General features: G+C 37.5%; 1 pseudogene; it reads right to left on the bottom strand.

The window, feature by feature from the left end:
• Nucleotides 1-623: 623 nt before the first annotated feature.
• LOC136131201 (calcium-activated chloride channel regulator 4-like) lies at nucleotides 624-19,620 on the bottom strand (annotated as a pseudogene).
• Nucleotides 19,621-20,047: the final 427 nt, after the last annotated feature.

Raw genomic sequence — 20,047 nt, 5'->3', positions numbered from 1 at the left:
GCATGATATTTCCTTTCATGTACTGCAGATCCCCTTCACACACAGAAACCAGAGAACTGTTTTGAAATGTAAATTAGAGCTCCTTTGCTTTCTTACACTTGTATTTTTACTATTCACATAGACAACTTTAAATTTTGATGAAGTTTGAAATATTATTCCAGAAAACTTTTGTATGAAGTAACATACAACCAGATAGCAAGAAGAAAAAAGTTTTATTTATCACTGTGTATGATAAATGAAACAATGAGTAAATAAAATTATACTTTTAATATTGACTTACAGTTTCAATTATCTCTGGGTATTTATATTTAATTGTTTTAGACTTCTTTAAATTATTTTCATGAGCTAATGATCCACAGCAGAATTTAAAAATTTACAGTATCCGGGCTTCCCTGGTGGCGCAGTGGTTGGGAGTCCGCCTGCCGATGCAGGGGACACGGGTTCATGCCCCATCTGGGAGGATCCCACATACCGTGGAGCGGCTGGGCCCGTGAGCCATGGCCACTGAGCCTGCGCGTCCGGAGCCTGTGCTCCTCAATGGGAGAGGCCGCAACAGTGAGAGGCCCGCGTACAGCAAAAAAAAAAAAAAAAAATTACAGTATCCTTCAATTTTGTTTATTTTATTAAAATCCAGTCCTTGTTCTAATTGCATTTCTTTTCTTCTCTAAAATACAAATAGTGGCACTTAAAATAACACTAACAATTGCAACACATCCAACCACTGACGATACCAAGGTAGAAATGTGAACTCTGGGATTTGGATGACTTTCACCAGCACTGGGATCTGCTTGAAGAATAAACAAAGCTACTTGTGCAATGTTGGATACTTTTGATGTCAAATTGCTTTTATCCACACTTTGAATAGTAATGAAAACGTGGGTTGCATTTTCTTCTGAGATATTTTCTGGTTTGAATGCAAAGGTTTCCTTGGAGTTGGCCTCGTTTGGTAACAGATCAGTAGTGTTTACTTGCAGCGCATCATCAAAATTATCCCTTAGATCCAGGATGCTTCCACTTATTCTTATGATATACTGTTGAACTAAGGAAAAAAATGTTATAAATGATGTAGGAACTGGAGCATCCATTAAAAAATCCTTTTTATTAATTCTTCTCAAAAATATTTAGAATGCAAGCTTATACTCATATCCAAAGCCGTATTTAGTTTTCCATAAAAGCTGAATTCTGCCAAATGCTACCTTCTCTGCATGAAAAGTGGCGACATGTTAAAATGTGTCACATTTATGATTCAGAACATGAGATTATAAAACTAATACTTTTCTGAGCTACTAGTTTAAAATTATTTTCCTCTTACCCACCCATACACCATTGCTTTTGAAACGAGTACCTTTCACTTAATCAATACTGTATGAACTTCATCCTTACCTTTTCCAACATCAAAATCATCTCCTGGTGCTGTCCATGTTATTCTGATCTCATCCCCATCAGGTGTGGCTTCAAGGTCTGTGATTTGACTTGGTGGGTAGAGGTCAGGTAAGGGAAGTTTTGAAACATTTGAAACCACAAATGCACCTCCAGGTGCTGTTCTGGTGAAACTCTCCAAGTTTGTCTGAGTGTCCTCATCAGTTTCAGGTCTTGGTGGATTCTCTTCAGTTTTCCCTGCATTAAAATTTTCTTTGTTTATAATGAGCATAATACTATTAGTATTTTCATTTGAATTCCCCATCCCACTTGTCTTCTTTTTTTTCTTACACTCAGTCACATTTTATCAAGTTTGGTTATAAACTCATAAGTCAAAATAGCAGAGAAAGAAAAATATATGTAAAATATAGTTGTATAAAATAAAAATATAGCCTAGAGATATTTTTGAAAGGTTATGAAAAATCATTTACTCAATATTATTTTTGATGAACTTTACTGATATATATTTGAATATATAAGACATAATTGAGCAGAACTTTGGTTTTCTTCTAGTTATATATTACCTATTACTCCTTTTACCATTCTTATGTCACAGAAATTATAAAGGTAGTTTGGTAAATCAGAGGCTCCCTGGGCATGGGTGACCCTGTTCTTGGAGAGTCATGAGATTCATTGACTTTGTGCTTTTACACTCTTTGGCAGGAGAATTCTTTCTCTAACATCCTGACCAGGATATTGTAGGATAGAATCAGATAACTAACTGATTTGGAATTAATGGTGCACAGTAAAAAATGATGCACAATGACTATCTTTTTAAAAGGAATTGCTTTACCTCCCAGATTATTTCCAAGCTGGGAGTAAACCTGGGGAAATTCTTCCAGTCCCCTTCCAACCATTTCTCTCCCTCCCTGTTGCAAGTTCTAAGGAACACTACTTCTGATCATATTCCAATTGCCAACTGAACATTCCCAGACGTCTTAAAGTAAGGGACAAGATGAAGTAAAGCTAGAAAAGAATATATATTTTTCTAACTAATTCTTTCAGAGTTACTTTGTTGATACGGAAGCAGATACAACTATATATTCTTTTTTATTATCATAAAATAAACATAACATAAAATTTACCATTTTAGCCGTTGTTAGGTATATCGTTCAATGTCATTGTCTTAGCCCATTGGACTGCTTTAACAAAATACCATAAACTGACTGACTTATAAACAAAAAACATTTATGTCTCACAGTTCTGGAGGCTGGGAAGTCTAAGATCAAGGTACTGGCAGATTCAGTGTCTGGTGAGAGCCCGCTTCTTGCTTCATAGTTAGCCATCTTCTCTCTGTGTCCTCACATGGTAGAAGGATGAGGGAGTTTTCTAGGGTCTCTTTTATAAAGCACTAATCCCATTCATCAGGACTCTACCGTCATGGCCTAAACACCTCCCAGAGGCCTTACCTCTAAATACCATCATATTTAGGCATTAGGTTTCAGCATATGAATTTTAGGGGCACACAAACATTCAGTCTATAGCAAGCGTTAAGTAAGTACACTCACACTGTGCAACCATCACCACTATCCATCTCTAGAATTTTCAGCATCCCAAATGTTGAAATTCTGGACCAGACAAACAATAGCTCCCCTTTCCTATCTCTTCTCAGCCCCTGGTAACAACTTTATGTTCTACGTATGTCTCAATGTATTTGACTATGGTAGGTACCTCATAGAAGTGGAATCATAAAATATTTGTCCTTTGTGTCTGGCTTATTTCACTTAGCATAGTGTCTTCAAGTTACATCCATGTTTTAGCATATGTCAGAATTTCATTCCTTTATAAGGCTGAATACTATTGCATTGTAAGTATATACCATATTTTGTGTATCCATTTATCTGTCAAAGAATTTTGGATTGTTTCTACCTTTTTGCTACTGAAGTTAATAATACTACTATGGACACAGGTGTACAAATATCTCATTGAGACAATTCTTTCAGTTCTTTTGAGTATGTACCCAGAAGTGGAATTGTTGGATCAAATTGTAATTCTGTGTTGAATTTTTAAAAGAATACCCATACTGTTTTCCATAGCAGTTGCACCATTTTATGTTCCTACCAGCTGTGCACAAATGTTGCTGTTACTCCATTACCTCACTAACACTTGTTATTTTCTGTTGTCATCCTAATGGACGTGAGGTGGTATCTCATTGTTGTTTTGATTTGCATTTCTCTAATCAATAGGGATGCTGAGCATCTTTTCATGTACTTATGGCCATTTGTATGTATCCTTTGGAGAAATATTGATTCAAGTCCTTTGCCTGTTTTTGAATCAGGTTGTTGTTTTTTTGTTGTTCAGCTTTAGGAGTTCTTTATACTCTGGATATTAACCCCTTATTAGGTATATGTTATGCAAACATTTCTTCCTATTTCATAGGTTGCCTTTCACTCCATTAATAATAGTCTTCTTTGGTGCACAGTTTTTAATTTAATCTATTTTAACTTCTGTTGCCTGTGTTTCTGGTGTCATCCAAGAAATCAAATCTAATGACATAAAGATTTTCTCCTGTGTTCTCTTCTAAGAGTTTTATAGTTTTATCACTAACACTTAGGTCTTTGATTCACTTTGAGTTAATTTTTGCATATGGGATAAGGAAACAGTCCAAATTCTTTTTTTTTTTTTGCATGTAGATATTCAATTTGCCCAACACCATTTGTTGAAAAGACGGTTCTTTCCCAATTGAATGGTATTGGCATCCTCATCAAGGATCATTTGATCACATATACAAGGGTTTATTTCTGGGTTCTCTATTGTATTCCATTGGTCTATATGTCTTTATGCCAGTACCACACTGTTTTGATTAGTGTAGCTTTGTAGATAATTTAGAAATCAGGAATTATGACCCCTGCGATTTTGTTTTTCAAGATTGTTTTGGCTATTCGGGGGTTCCCTGAGATTCCATGTAAATTTTACAATGGGTTGGGGGAGGAACCAAGATGGCGGAGTAGAAGGACGTGCTCTCACTCCCTCTTGTGAAAACATCAGAATCATAACTAGCTGCTGGACAATCATTGACAGGAAGACATTGGAACTCACTGAAAAAGATACCCCACATCCAAAGACAAAGGAGAAGCCACAATGAGACAGTAGGAGGGGTGCAATCACAGTAAAATCAAATCCCATAACTGCTGGGTGGGTGACTCACAGACTGGAGAACACTTATACCACAGAAATCCACCCACTGGAGTGAAGGGTCTGAGCCCCATGACAGGCTTCCGAACCTGGTGGTCTGGCGAGAGGAGGAATTCCTAGAGAATCAGACCTTTAATCCTAGTGGGAATTGATTGCAGGACTTTGACAGGACTGGGGGAGACAGAGACCCTACTCCTGAAGGGCACACACAAAGTAGTGTGTGCATTGGGACCCAGGGGAAGGAGCAGTGACCCTGGGGGAGACTGAACCAGACCTACCTGCTAGTGCTGCAGGGTCTCCTGCAGAGGCAGGGGTGGCTGTGGCTAACCATGGCGACAAGAACACTGGTAGCAGAAGTTCTGGGAAGTACTCCTTGGCGTGAGCCCTCCCACAGTCTGTCATTAGCCTCACCAAAGAGCCCAGGTGGGCTCCAGTGTTGGGTTGCCTCAGGCCAAACAACCAACAGGGAGGGAACCCAGCCCCACCAACAGCAGTCAAGCTGATTAAAGTTTTACTGTGCTCTGCCCAACAGAGCAACAGTCAGCTCTACCTACCACCAGTCCCTCCCATCAGGAAACTTACACAAGCTTCTTAGATAGCCTCATCGACCAGAGGGCAGACAGCAGAAGCAAGAAGAACTACAATCCTGTAGCCTGTGGAACAAAAACCACATTCACAGAAAGATAGACAAGATGAAAAGACAGAGGGCTATGTACCAGATGAAGGAACAAGATAAAACCCCAGAAAAACAATGAAATGAAGTGGAGATAGGCAACTTTCCAGAAAAAGAATTCAGAATAATGATAGTGAAGATGATCCAGGACCTCGGAAAAAGAATGGAGGCAAAGATCGAGAAGATGCAAGAAATGTTTAACAAAGACCTAAAGAATTAAAGAACAAACAAACGGAGATGAACAATACAGTAACTGAAATGAAACAATAGTAGAATAACTGAGGCAGAAGAACGGTTAAGTGACCTGGAAGAGAGAATGGTGGGATTCACTGCTACAGAACAGAATAAAGAAAAAAGGATGAAAAGAAATGAAGACAGCCTAAGAGACCTCTGGGACAACATGAAACATAACAACATTCGCATTATAGGGGTCCCAGAAGGAGAAGAAAGAGAGAAAGGACCCGAGAAAATATTTGAAGAGATTATAGTCGAAAACTTCCCTAACATGGGAAAGGAAATAGCTACCCAAGTACAGGAAGTGCAGAGAATCCCAGGCAGGATAATCCCAAGGAGAAACACACTGAGACACATAGTAATCAAATGGGCAAAATTTAAAGACAAAGAAAAATTATTGAAAGCAGCAAGGGAAAAATGACAAATAACATACAAGGGAGCTCCCATAAGGTTAACAGCTGATTTCTCAGCAGAAACTTTACAAGCCAGAGGGGAGTGGTATGGTATACTTAAAGTGATGAAAGGGAAGAACCTACAACCAAGATTACTCTACCTGGCAAGGATCTCATTCAGATTCGATGGAGAAATCAAAAGCTTTCCGGACAAGCAAAAGCTAAGAGAATTCAGCACCACCATACCAGCTCTCCAACAAATGCTAAAGGAACTTCTCTAAGTGGGATACACAAGAGAAGAAAAGGACTTACAAAAACAAACCCAAAACAATTAAGAAAATGTTCATAGGAACATACATATCGATAACTACCTTAAACATGAATGGATTAAATGCTCCACCCAATGGACACAGGCTTGCTGAATGGATACAAAAACAAGACCCATATATATGCTGTCTACAAGAGACCCACTTCAGACCTAGGGACACATACAGACTGAAAGTGAAGGGATGGAAAAAGATATTCCATGAAAATGGAAATCAAAAGAAAGCTGGAGTAGCAATATGCGTATCAGATAAAATAGACTTTAAAATAAAGAATGTTACAAGAGACAAGGAAGGACACTACATAATGATCAAGGGATCAATCCAAGAAGAAGATATAACAATTATAAATATATATGCACCCAACATAGCAGCACCTCAATACATAAGGCAACTGCTAACAGCTCTAAAAGAGGAAATCGATGGTAACACAATAATAGTGGGGGACTATAACACCTCACTTACACCAATGGACAGATCATCCAAAATGAAAATAAGGAAACAGAAGCTTTAAATGACACAATAGACCAGATAGATGTAATTGATATTTATAGGACATTCCATCCAAAAACAGCAGATTACACTTCTCAAGTGTGCATGGAACATTCTCCAGCATAGATCACATCTTGGGTCACAAATCAAGCCTCAGTAAATTTAAGAAAATTGAAATCATATCAAGCATCTTTTCTGACCACAACGCCATGAGATTAGAAATGAATTACAGGGAAAATAACATAAAATACACAAATACATGGAGGCTAAACAATACGTTACTAAATAACCAAGAGATCACTGACAATGACAAATGACAATGGAAACACAACAATCCAAAACCTATGGGATGCAGCAAAAGCAGTTCAAAGAGGGAAGTTTATAGCTATACAAGCCTACCTCAAGAAACAAGAGAAATCTCAAATAAACAAACTAACCTTACACCTAAAGGAACTAGAGAAAGAAGAACAAACAAAACCCAAAGTTAGCAGAAGGAAAGAAGTCATAAAAATCAGAGCAGTAATAAATGAAATAGAAACAAAGAAAACAATAGCAAAGATCAATAAAACTAAAAGCTGCTTCTTTGAGAAGACAAACAAAATTGATAAACCATTAGCCAGACTCATCAAAAAAAAAAAGAGGGAGAGGACTCAAATCAATAAAATTAGAAATGAATAACGAAAAGTTACAACAGACACTACAGAAATACAAAGCATCTTAAGAGACTACTACAAGTAACTGTATGCCAATAAAATGGACAACCTGGAAGAAATGGACAAATTCTTACAAAGGTATAACCTTCCAAGACTGAAACAGGAAGAAACAGAAAATATGAACAGACAAATCAGAAGTAATGAAATTGAAAATCTGATTAAAAATCTTCCAACAAGCAAAAGTCCAGGACCAGATGGCTTCACAGGTGAATTCTGTCAAACATTTAGAGAAGAGCTAACACCCATCCTTCTCAAACTCTTCCCAAAAATTGCAGAGGAAGGAACACTCCCAAACTCATTCTATGAGGCCACCATCACCCTGTTACCAAAACCAGACAAAGATACTGCAAAAAAAGAAAATTACAGACCAATATCACTGATGAATATAGATGCAAACATCATCAACAAAATACTAGCAAACAGAATCCAACAACACATTAAAAGGATCATACACCATGAACAAGTGGGATTTATCCCAGGGATGCAAGGTTTCTTTAACATAATGCAAATCAATCAATGTGATACACCATATTAACAAATTGAAGATAAAAACCATATGATCATTTCAATAGATGGAGAAAAAGCTTTTGACAAAATTCAACACCCATTTATGATAAAAGCTCTCCAGAAAGTGGGCATAGAGGGAACCTACCTCAACATAATAAAGGCCATATACGACAAACCCACAGCCAACATCATTCTGAATGGTGAAACATTGAAAGCATTTCCTCTAAGATCAGGAACAAGACAAGGATGTCCACTCTCACCACTATTATTCAACATAGTTTTGGAAGTCCTAGCTACAGCAATCAGAGAAGAAAAACAAGTAAAAGGAATACAAATTGGAAAAGAAGAAGTAAAACTGTCACTGTTTGAAGATGACAGGATACTATACATAGAGAATCCTTAAAAATGCCACCTAGAAAACTACTAAAACTAATCAATGAATTTGGTATAGTTGCAGGATACAAAGTTAGCGCACTGAAATTTCTTGCATTCCTATAAACTAATGATGAAAAATCTGAAAGAGAAATTAAGAAAACACTCCCATTTACCATTGCAACAAAAAGAATAAAATACCTAGGAATAAACCTACACTAGGGAGACAAAAGACCTGAATGCAGAAAACTATAAGACACTGATGAAAGAAATTAAAGATACCAACAGCTGGAGAGATATACCATGTTCTTGGATTGGAAGAATCAATATTGTGAAAATGACTATACTACCCAAAGCAATCTACAGATTCAATGCAATCCCTACCAAATTACCAATGGCATTTTTTAGGGAGCTAGAACAAATAATCTTAAAATTTGTATGGAAACACAAAAGACCCCGAATAGCCAAAGAAGTCTTAAGGGAGAAAAACGGAGCTGGAGGAATCAGACTCCCTGACTTCAGACTATACTACAAAGCTACAGTAATCAAGCCAATATGGTACTGGCACAAAAACAGAAACATAGATCAGTGGAACAAGATAGAAAGCTCAGAGATAAACCCACACACCTATGGTCAACTAATCTATGACAAAGGCGCAAGGATATACAATGGAGAAAAGACAGTCTCTTCAATAAGTGGTGCTGGGAAAACTGGACAGCTACATGTAAAAGAATGAAATTAGAACACTCCCTAACACCATATCTAAAAACAAACTCAAAATGAATTCAAGACCTAAATGTAAGACCAGACAGTATAAAACTCTTAGAGGAAAACATAGGAAAAACACTCTTTGACATAAATCACAGCACGATCTTTTTTGATCTACCTCCTAGAGTAATGGAAATAAAAACAAAAATAAACAAATGGGACCTAATGAAACTTAAAAGCTTTTGCACAGCAAAGGAAACTACAGACAAGACAAAAAGACAACCCTCAGAATGGGAGGAAATATTTGCAAACGAATCAACAGACAAAGGATTAATCTCCAAAATACATAAACAGCTCATGCAGCTCAATATTAAAGAAACAAACAACCCAATCCAAAAATCAGATTGCCCTAATGTCAGATTGCCCTAACGTCAGATTGCCCTAACAGAATGTCACAGAAACTAAAATGAGGATTGGCCCAAAATGGAATCATACCATAAACTTATTTATTGCTCTAAAAATTGGTGACTGTTGCTGCATTAGCATATTCATTTATTTAAGAAACATTTATTTTGCACTGAATTTTGCATAACAAGACAAAATCACAAAAGTGGGACTTTATAGACACTTATTCATCCATCAATTTATTCATATTAACTGATTCATTAAGAAAATTAATTGAGCTTCTTTCTATATGTTTAAGACTGTGCTTCTTAGAATTAATTATGTTATAATTAGGCAGCAATATGTACAGTAGAAATTAACATAGAAATATCCTTAAAAATTAAGAAAGCCAAACTTTTTTTGTTGCTGAACAATTGTTTTTGCTGAACAATTTTCACCTGAAATGCAGATTAAATTCCAGAGCAGATGGATGTTCCTCCTGAAGCTTCTGTAGGGAAGCTCTCCAAGAGCTTTCTTCTTTCATTGTTGCTTATTATTTGGATTAGCTTACTTCTGATGTGGGAAGTACTACAAAGTCAACTATCCCCACCCAGCATCCATTTTCAATGGTCTGCTGCTTGATTCATTCGATTTAGGCGATTAGAACCCTGAATAAAAAAGGATAAGAAAAACAACCAAGTGGTTTTTGACTGGCAAATGATAACAGATAACATAGAATGTGTGTTCATAAGAACTTTCGATGAACAGTAATTAGTGTTATTAAATAAGGCAATTATAAATTTGTTGAGTTGTTAAAACTGAAAAATATAGTTATATGTAGTATGAGACATATGATAGTATGGAAAAGAGCACACACTTTTAACTAGAGCTGATTTGGGGCTATAAACTGCACAAATAAGAGCTGAAGGGTAAGGTGGCGTTTGGGTTGAAATCAAAACTTAGAGACTGTAATTATTCTTTAAGGCCTCTGTACCAGTTGTCTCAAAATGAAACCATTCCCCAGAGCTGGCAGAATCAATCCAGACTGTAGTGGATGGACTCTGATTAGTGAGTGAAATCTCCCCATCCACTGGGGACTAGACTTTCCAAAGGGTGAAACTTACCAGACATGCAGCTGAATCCTGAGAGGTCAAATCCCTACTTCTGCCCATTCCTCTTTACCTCTCCCCAGCACTTTTCCACCAGTGGATTGGTTGGAATTGGCTCTTTGGTAACCCATCAGGGCTCTCATCTCTCTTCCTAGGCCATTGAAGCCAGTCCCCTTTACACACTTTTCTTCTAGCCTCATCACTGCTCTGATCTGTGGTATCTCCTCCCAACACTTGCCCAAATTTCCCCATGAAGCTTACCTTCATGTTTTCAGACTTATCAAGAACTAAGCACACAATTCTTTCACTGATCCTCAGCAATGAGAAGGCGGGTGGAGGGGGTGCTGCCACCATAGGCACAGTGTCTTTAAAATCCTCAGAATTGCTGATCACCTCCCAAGTGCTTCTGAAATTGCACATTTTATTTTGTAGGCTTGGAGATTCTCAGTTATGGTTTTTTTCATTACAGAATTCAATGATCTAAAAGTTTAATATGATGAAAAAAGTTTTATATACAATGCATTTAAAGATATAAGTACATACCTGACAAAAATTAAGATCTGTTCTGCAAATTTTTTGTTTGTTGAATGAAATACGATTCAATGAGGAGTCAATATCATAGCAATGTAGATTTTCAATAATAATGATAGTAATAATAATAGTAATAATAACAAATAACACTAGTTAAGTGCTTTACTATGTAGCAGCCAATGTTCAAAGAACTCTATACTAATACATCTAGTCCCTCAGGTCACTTGCACAGATATTTTATAAACATGAGGACAGGTCCTTTGATTGTAAGTATACAATCTAAAGTAATGATTGGTATACTTATAGAATCAATACCTTGCATAAACATTATGGATGTCTTTTCAGTTTGATATTTATAAGGGAAGAACTGACAATCTTTTTCATACAGTTTTGTCTTAGAATCAATTTTGCATCTATTAGTTACACAGCTGTTTTCTTTACACTTATAAACTCTATTTATACCAGTAATATCTGTAGAACACCTGAAAATAGGACAGTTAGTCTTTGAAGCAACCTAACCATTAACAGTTTTTGAAAATCTTAAGTGTTTCTATCCACAATGATCCTTATATAAAGGTTTTTATTCTGATTTGTGTACTATACACATAATATTCTGACAGCAAAGTTCAAGGGTTTCTACCAGAGCAGTTATCTATTTTTCAAGAAATTTTAAATGGGACCTGCAGATATGTACAATGACTGAGTTTTCTGCTTATATTAAAGCTGCTGCTGTGTTGCGTAGACTCAAATGGCTGGAGGTAGTCCTTTTTCAAACATTTCTCCTGGTGGCTTTGAGACAGTAAATGGACTGTAGGCATCTGGAGGAGAGAACTTGTAAACCCATTTACTCTCAATATCACCTTAGCTTAAAGATAGATTTGCCCTTAGAGAAGTTACCCCTCTAGAGAATGGGTGTGTTGCAACCACAAGTGTTGTGATTATTGAGGAATATTGCTATTCAAAAGAATTTGTGGCTGGAAACAAAGAGTGAGGTGTTGCCAAGGTCAGCAGATCGTAGAGTAAAAAATGGTGGGAGCATTGTAGACATATGCTTTATTGCATGAAATTGGCCACAGGTGGCAGTGATTACAATACATATGCTGGGATGCAAATATATCCAATTTTTAAAATGTGTTTCCAGTTCAAATTCAGAAAGTGATAATTAGATTTCATTCAATCATTTAGGGGGTTTCCTAAGCATGTCTATGTTTCTGTTGCCCCAAAGCTCAGGGAACATATGGTGCTATCTATATTAAGAACCATGATGAATATTCTGTAGCAGAGACTAGGCATTTAGGGGGAAAATGATGTAAACAAAGGTAATCAATGTAATATTCTTTAAAATAGGTGTCCCGAAACTGATGCGATAGGGGCCTTCCTTGAAATCATGTATCTTTCAGCTTGTACATTTGTGACTAGTCCTCAGCCCCAGTAGGGCTTCTAACATTGATGGCACCTAATTTTAAACCAATCCTCAAACTATTCTGCTATCGTCATCTCAGAACCCAGAGGATTGTCTATTAACTGTGATGTTAGATTGGTATTTCAAAGTGAACCTTAAATCCCAAGAAATTCCTGTTTGGTTCTTTGAAACTGGTTGATTTCCTACTCAGCCAGCATTTGCCACTTCTTCTTACCCATTTTCCCCCATCTTTTTGTAATGTAAGTAATTTTGATCTCCTAGCATGTAACACAAACCTTTACATAGAGCACAAACTTCAGTGCAAATGAATTCTGGCAGCTGTGGTAGAGAGGTGAAAAATATGTCAACTTGGCTACCAAATGTTCTTGAAGTTATGTATATTTTACATAGACAACCAGCTAATTTAAGATACATTTTTCTAACAAAACAGAAAAGCACTGTTTTGTGATATAGCATCTGTTACCTGCATTGGCACAAAAGTGAATAAATGGCTTTTGAAAGAAATCAACTAAGGAAAACAAGAAGTTACAGCCTGAAGTAATTTAAGGCAATTTAAATAGTCATGCCTTGTTGCTTCAATTTTCTTTGACTTAGCGCTGTAGAAAGGCTCATCATCATTGTACTCATCAAACACTCCCCAGCGGCGATGGGCCCACTCATGGACAAACACTCTTCCTGTGGGAAAATATTTCAAATACATTATCATAATTCAAGTGACCAAATTTATCTCAAATATTTTTAAAGGCCTTTTTTTCCTATTACAATTATTTGGATTTAAATGACTGCCATTGTTTATAATTTCTTTATATTACATGACATTACAGTATACTATAAAGTGTATTTTTTAGTCCACAGCATGTTAAATCAGTAAAACATTTCTAGAGCATTTTCTATGGCCCCAATACACTGAGCTTTGGGTATCTGTAGCTATATAGTAGGGGAGACTGACATAAACAACATAATTAGACTGCGAACCTCCTTCAGTTCAGGAAATGTAATATTCTTCTTTGTATCATTCATCCTTCCATACATCCACCCAATTTTTCAATTATTATCTTATTCATTCAACATTTATTGCCTCTTCTTAGCTGTGTATCCTTAGACAAGTTTCTTAACCTCTCTATGCCTCAGTGTCATATCTGTAAAATGCATTCTCATTGAGAACGAAATTTTCTCCAAAGTGGTAAAAATTGGTACCAGGGGTTAATAAATCTTAGGAATTACAATGGTGTGTGTATCTCTTAAGCTCAATACCTGGCAACATAGGTAGATATATAGTACATGTGAGGTATTAAAATGTCACGGGACGCATTCGGAAAAACAAGTCTAAAAAGGCTCCTCCAGTGGGCAATAATGAAAAAAAGATTGAGAAACACTGCTATAAAACATAAAAAATTGTGGTGATGTTGAAATGAATTGACTCATTTAAAGTGCTTAGCATATAGGTAGCATTCATTATATAACCATTATTTCTATTATTAATTATATATATTTAGCACTGTACTATGTACCTGAAAATATAAAGATGAGTAATATATTGTCCTTGAGTTGGAGCTGCTTAGAGACAAAGGGATATAATTAAAACTTCTTTTCCAAGGAATTCAGGGTGAATGGAAGGATATAGATAAATCAACAGATTGAGTTGCAGGAAGAAGCAATAAGGGGAAATATAAGGGGGGGGTTTTGCTTTAGCAATAATGAGTAAAAACTTTTGAGGAAATGAAGATGCAGAGAGATAGGAAATAGATTCTGTTCTGTTACAAGATATGTTTATGTAAAACAGATTAGCTCATGTGAGATCTGAAAATAGGAGGAAAATATAAGTATTATGAAGATTTTATGTTTTGTCTTTTAGTCTTTGTTACTCAAAATGTAGTCCTTCTGGACCACATCAAGATCCCCTGGAAGCTTGTTAGATGTGAAGTATCTCAGGCTCACTCCGGACCTAGAGAATCAAAATCTGTATATTAACAAGATCCCTCCATAGTTCCTATACACATTCAATTTTAGAGATACTGGTTTAAGTTTCCTAGGCAACGGTTACCAGAATATTGGGAGTAGAATTATAACCTTTGGTATGGAAGAAAAAGTCCTCATATCAACTACTGTAATAGGAATTTAATGGATTATAAGAAAATGTAAAGCTGCCTGCACTTGCAGCTCTCTTCTCATAAAGTTCTACTCTCAGACTTGTTTCATTCTCAGCTGATAATAGGTTGCCCTACTTCCCATGCCCATCTTAAAAGCAGTGCCTTTGGCTTAGAATTCCTTCCATTCCTGTCTACATTTTCTAAGTTCCCACCAGCCATTTTCACTTTTTAAAAAGCATTTCAACTTTATATGAGTGTATGTTGATATCTGTTGTGGCAGCAAAACTTAGAGGTTGCCAGCGTGGCCCAAATCATCTCTCTAGGTACTATTGTTATTGTTGTAATTGTTATTATTATAAATTGAATAGGTTTTGAGGAATCTTTTTCTAATCTTATTTTTCCAGAAACCTGTTGTTTTAGGGTATATTTTTGCAGAATGTGAGATTTTTTTCTTATGAACACATATCTCATTATGGGAAAAACACCTGACTGGGAGGAAGAGAGGAAACAAAAATGGGAAACAGCTGAAGTGAGGGGACTGAGAAAAGAACAAGAGCTCAGTCCTCAATGGGGACATTGCCTTTAACAACTAGAGAATAATTGGCTTTAAGGTTTGGAGAAAATAATATCTTCTAACAAGTGGAGATGGGGGTAATGAAGGTAGACATGAGTTTGGAAGCAGAGAGGAAGTAGGGGCTCTGTTTTCCCAATAAAGGTCCCTCTGTTGTTTGTTGGGATTGAAAAGAGTAGCTAGAGATCTTGAGAAAAGTGGTGGAAGCTTTAAAACAGCTTCTATGCAGAATAAGAAGGGAGCTGAGAGAGATAAGTTCAAACATTATTGAGTAGCTTTGAGGGCTTCAGTGAGCTTTGAAAGCATATTTTTTTAAAGATACCAATTAATTTTATAATTTTGTTTCACAATCTTGGAAATATATTAATAGGAGCCAAAAGAAACTGGCTAGAAATTCAGTTCAACTGGCAAGTTGATTAAAACATAAGGATAAGAGTGCTAAGGGAGTTGAGCTATTTATACTTGTAGCTGACATGACTGACTTCATTGGACATGCCAGGTAGAAAAGAAAGTATATCTAGAAGGGCACAAAGGATTAGAGGTGGCAAGTACAACAAACATGGTAAGACCAAAGTATGGGGGAGAGATAAGATTGGGATGGGATAGGATGATGGAGCTTTCAAGATTGGGTCCAGGCAATGTTGAGGACCATGACTAGCTGACTGTTTGACAGAGATAAGAGACTTAATGAATGTTCGCTGAAGGGGCAGCGGAAGAGGAAGAAGTGGTTCTGGGCTGTACGAATTCAGGAAGGCTTTCATTGAGTAGTGACATGTGGGTTGGGCCTTCCTTTGACAATGATTTTCATTTTTACCTGAAAAATAATGTGCTTTCATTCATTTGAAACAATGATCTTAACTTCTTAGATTGAACTGGATGAAATTGCCATTTCTATAGGTAAAAACGATCACTTATAGACAAGTTCATCTGGTTCAAAGAATGGGTTGAATAATAGTATCAGCAACTAACAGCCTGTGAGCGTTTTCTCTTGGCCAGGAACTGTCATCTTGGCCCTTTTTAGGGGCCACGAATCTGCCTTCCATGGAGGTGGCAGGTGATTGATTAATATCCAGCAGTGGAGAACTGAAAAATTAAAACCTGAAAAGTGTTCCTAAAGCAAAACATTTACTATGGCCATCCCATATTCAAATTTCTGTAGAGACCATACTGAGTACAATTACAAGGATGATCTAGTTTAATATTCCCAACATTTCTATAAGTTGGAGCTCCTCTATTCACCATTTTTTTTTTTTTTTTTTTTGCGTTACGCGGGCCTCTCAATGCTGTGGCCTCTCCCGCCGCGGAGCACAGGCTCCGGACGCGCAGGCCCAGCGGCCATGGCTCACGGGCCCAGCCGCTCCGCGGCATGTGGGATCTTCCCGGACCGGGGCACGAACCCGCGTCCCCTGCATTGGCAGGCGGACTCTCAACCACTGCGCCACCAGGGAAGCCCTATTCACCATTTTTTAAGAAATAAGTACAGAGAAGCTGGGTTGCTTGTCCAAAGTCACCCATAGCTGTAGGGGAGTCAGGATTTGACCCTAGGGACTCTGGCTCCAAGACTTGTGCACTGAACATGGATATAAAGCTGCATGTTGGAATCATGGCAAAATATTTGTTTTAACCAAAATTCCTACCTGATGGTCCAATTCATTTTGGTTTTTTCCAAGTACAAAGTCAGGGGTGAAATGAATGTATTCTCCTTTTTCTTCACAGGCAGTGAGCTGCTTAGTATATAGCTTATCTCAACCTGGGAGGGTAGGTGGTGTGACTAAAACATCAACCTGAGAACATTTTAAAAGATTTCTAAAACATCAGAATAGAAATGATAACATTTGTCCAAAAAACCCTGAAACGAGTAATTTAGGTCAAAACTGAGAAGCAGTAGAGAAAATATTTTTAAGAGAAGATTTTTGACTCTTACGTGTTTGTAGCTTTCAGGTTTTGGCCTCTTGTAATGAGTTTTGTTCTTCCAATTCTCTGGAATTAATATTGATACATTTTTTTAAAAAACCTTTTTTCGGTGGCTTCATGCAGATAAGTAGAAGCTGTAGTCACCATGTCCTATTATTATAGGAAAAAAAGAGAAGTGAGGATGGTCAAGGGAGAGAAGACTACATGAACAGGCATTCATCACAACAATTCTCACTTTCAGTCATTAATACAAAAAACGACTGACTGGTGAGTAGGGTTTCTGATTCAGAATTTGAAATCTGTCACCTGTCAGTCCAAAATTGTGGCTTAATTCTGCACATTTAACAGCTTTCAGTCTTCTATAATCCTACATCAAAAGTCAAATACTTATGTTTGGCATTACAAGGAATTGCTTAATATGATAAAGGGCATGGACTTTGGAAGCATCTAGACTTGGTTCCAATACTAGCTTAATACTCTGGCTTAAACCTTGGCTAGTTTATATGACTGCTTTGAATCTCAGTCTCCTTGTCTCCTTAATATACTATTACAACCTATCTTTAAGGTTGCCACAAACATGAAATTAGTTATAAACTACACATAGGCAGTCTTAAAACTCACTGATATCATTACTATTATAATTCCTAGTAGGGAACAGCCTTACCTGATGCAAGCTGAGGAAAACAGTTTATGGTGATGGCCCATAGAAGAGATTTTCCCTATATTCCCACCTCCCAGCAGAGGCAGCTGGGTTGGGAGCACTGCGAGTGGAGTAGTGGAAAAATTCATAGGAGAGACAGAGCTTTTTGATCATAGGCAGGGCTTCTTGCTCTGCCATCAAGCTGAAAATAATATCACCTTATATTGTTTAGTATCCCGAACCCCAAAATGTTATGATTAATGAGAGAAATTGTTCCTCCTTATTATCTAGTGGAGGAAACAGCTGGATGAAAGGTTGATTGGTAATCTATTCTGCATGATCAAATCCACTGAATAATTGAGGAATACTGGGTGCTGGATGACGATGTCAACCTCTTCATGTTGCTGGCAACACCACAGTCTACAGTATTGTTTATGTCAAAGTAGATCCTCCTCTCAATTCTTCCTGACCTAAGATACAATAGAACTATTCTTCAAGATTTCCAAGGGGTCCTTTCCTTTTCTCTGGAAGTTGCTCTAGTGTGCTCCTGATGTATTGAAGAGACCATTAAACTGATTGGGCTCAGGGCAGGGATCAGCCAGAAGCCAGAGTACAGAGAACTGATAACCAGAAGACTGGCTCTTGGTAGGATAGGGACTTCAGAGAGCTCCCAAAATAGGCTGGAGGTTACTTCTCAATTGATGATAATTATATTTTTCCAAGTGTTCAGGCCAAAACCCCTGAAGTTTTCTGTGATTCCTACTTTCCCTCCACCCCTCCTCTACCCCACACATCTAAACTATCAGCACATTTCTCTATGATACTCTCAGAATATGTCCAGAATCACACCACAGTAATGATCTCTACCACAATATCCCTGTTCCTAGTCACAATCAGTTCTCATCTGCAGCAGCTTTCTACCCAGTGTCCCTCTATACCTCTGTGCTGCAACAGAGCTTATACAAGATGAAGGGCAAGTGGAAGCCCTACACAGAGTTTCCTCAACACTGCCATCAGAATGATCTCAGAATAAGCAGAAGAGAGCACACCTTGCCTCTGCTCAGACTTCTATGGATTTCATCTCACTCAAAGTAAAAGCCCAAATCTTTCCGATGGCCTGAGCCTTGCTCCCTCTCCAACTTCAGCTCTCCCCAGCCTTCCTCCTACTCATTCACAGCTGTTTCCTTGGTCACATCAAGCATGCTGTCACCTCCATGCTGCTGTACCTACTGTCCCCTCCCGAGGTTTTCAGTGGGCTCTTCCCTCACTCATCTCAGGCCTCTGCCCAGATGTCACATCAACAGTGAGAACTTCCCTGACTACCCTGCATGAAACAGTAACCCACATTCTCTCCCTACCCCAGTCCCACCAACACTGCCTATCCCCCTTTGCTGATTTATTTTACTGGATAGCAACTTACTACCATTGGCCTTCTCTACGTTGACATGTTTTTATTATCTATATCATCTGAAAAGGATATATACTGCAGGAGATCAGGAGCTTTAAAAAAATTCACTGCTCTCTCTCCTGGCATGCCATAAGCAAGCATTCAATAAATAATTGTTTAAGGAACAGACGAGTCCAATTGCTAATTTACAGATGGAAAAACGGAGGATCCGGGAGGCCCCATGCCTTGTCTTTGGTCTTATGGTGAGACAGGGTAGAACACTGTATAGAACCTTCAATTCCCACTGCACTTTCCAGCATTGTCTTCCCTGTACCATGCTGCTTTTAAACTTCCTGGAGTACTAAGAAGTTTCCATTGCAATTATTAACTACTAACTTTTTTCTTCTCTACAATTCAAACAAGAGAAATTCCATTTCTTCCTTACCTTTATCTGTTCAGTTATTGTTTATGTTCTGGCAGAGCAGGGTCTATAGCAATGACAATGCCCTCATAGCCATTGTTATTCAGCCGAACAAGGGGAGTATTGGACCCCTGCAGCAGCTATAGGACTAAGAGGAAGACAAAACTTCTGAATAACCCCATTGTTCCTCTTGAGTTGATCCTGATCCCAACTTTGGTTTGTTCAAGAGGCTTTTCTCTCTCACCCTCTCCAGTTCTCTCTCTTTCTCTCTTTGTTTCTCTCTGTCTCTCTCTCTCTTTTTAGGAGTATATATGTATATATTTTATCAGCGTTGGCTGATTATGGGATATTAACAGTATAAAGGTCAGTGTTTGGAAAGTGGGAATGTACTTGGCTTCTGGGTACACAGTTGTTTTATGTTATTGTAAAAGTGATCAAGAAGCATACTAGAAATCGGATCTTTTTATAAAATTCTTTGCACATTTTCTTCTTGGGATACATTTTCTATACTAATACTTGTTAATTTTTTAAGTGTAGACAAATGCTTATTACTTTCTATAGCAAGTTATGTGAAAATTAATAAAATTTGTAATAAAGTTGATAGAAACA

Source organism: Phocoena phocoena, chromosome 1 (assembly GCF_963924675.1).
Source record: "Phocoena phocoena chromosome 1, mPhoPho1.1, whole genome shotgun sequence".
Taxonomy (NCBI): domain Eukaryota; kingdom Metazoa; phylum Chordata; class Mammalia; order Artiodactyla; family Phocoenidae; genus Phocoena; species Phocoena phocoena.
This window is presented reverse-complemented; position numbering and strand designations above follow the sequence as displayed.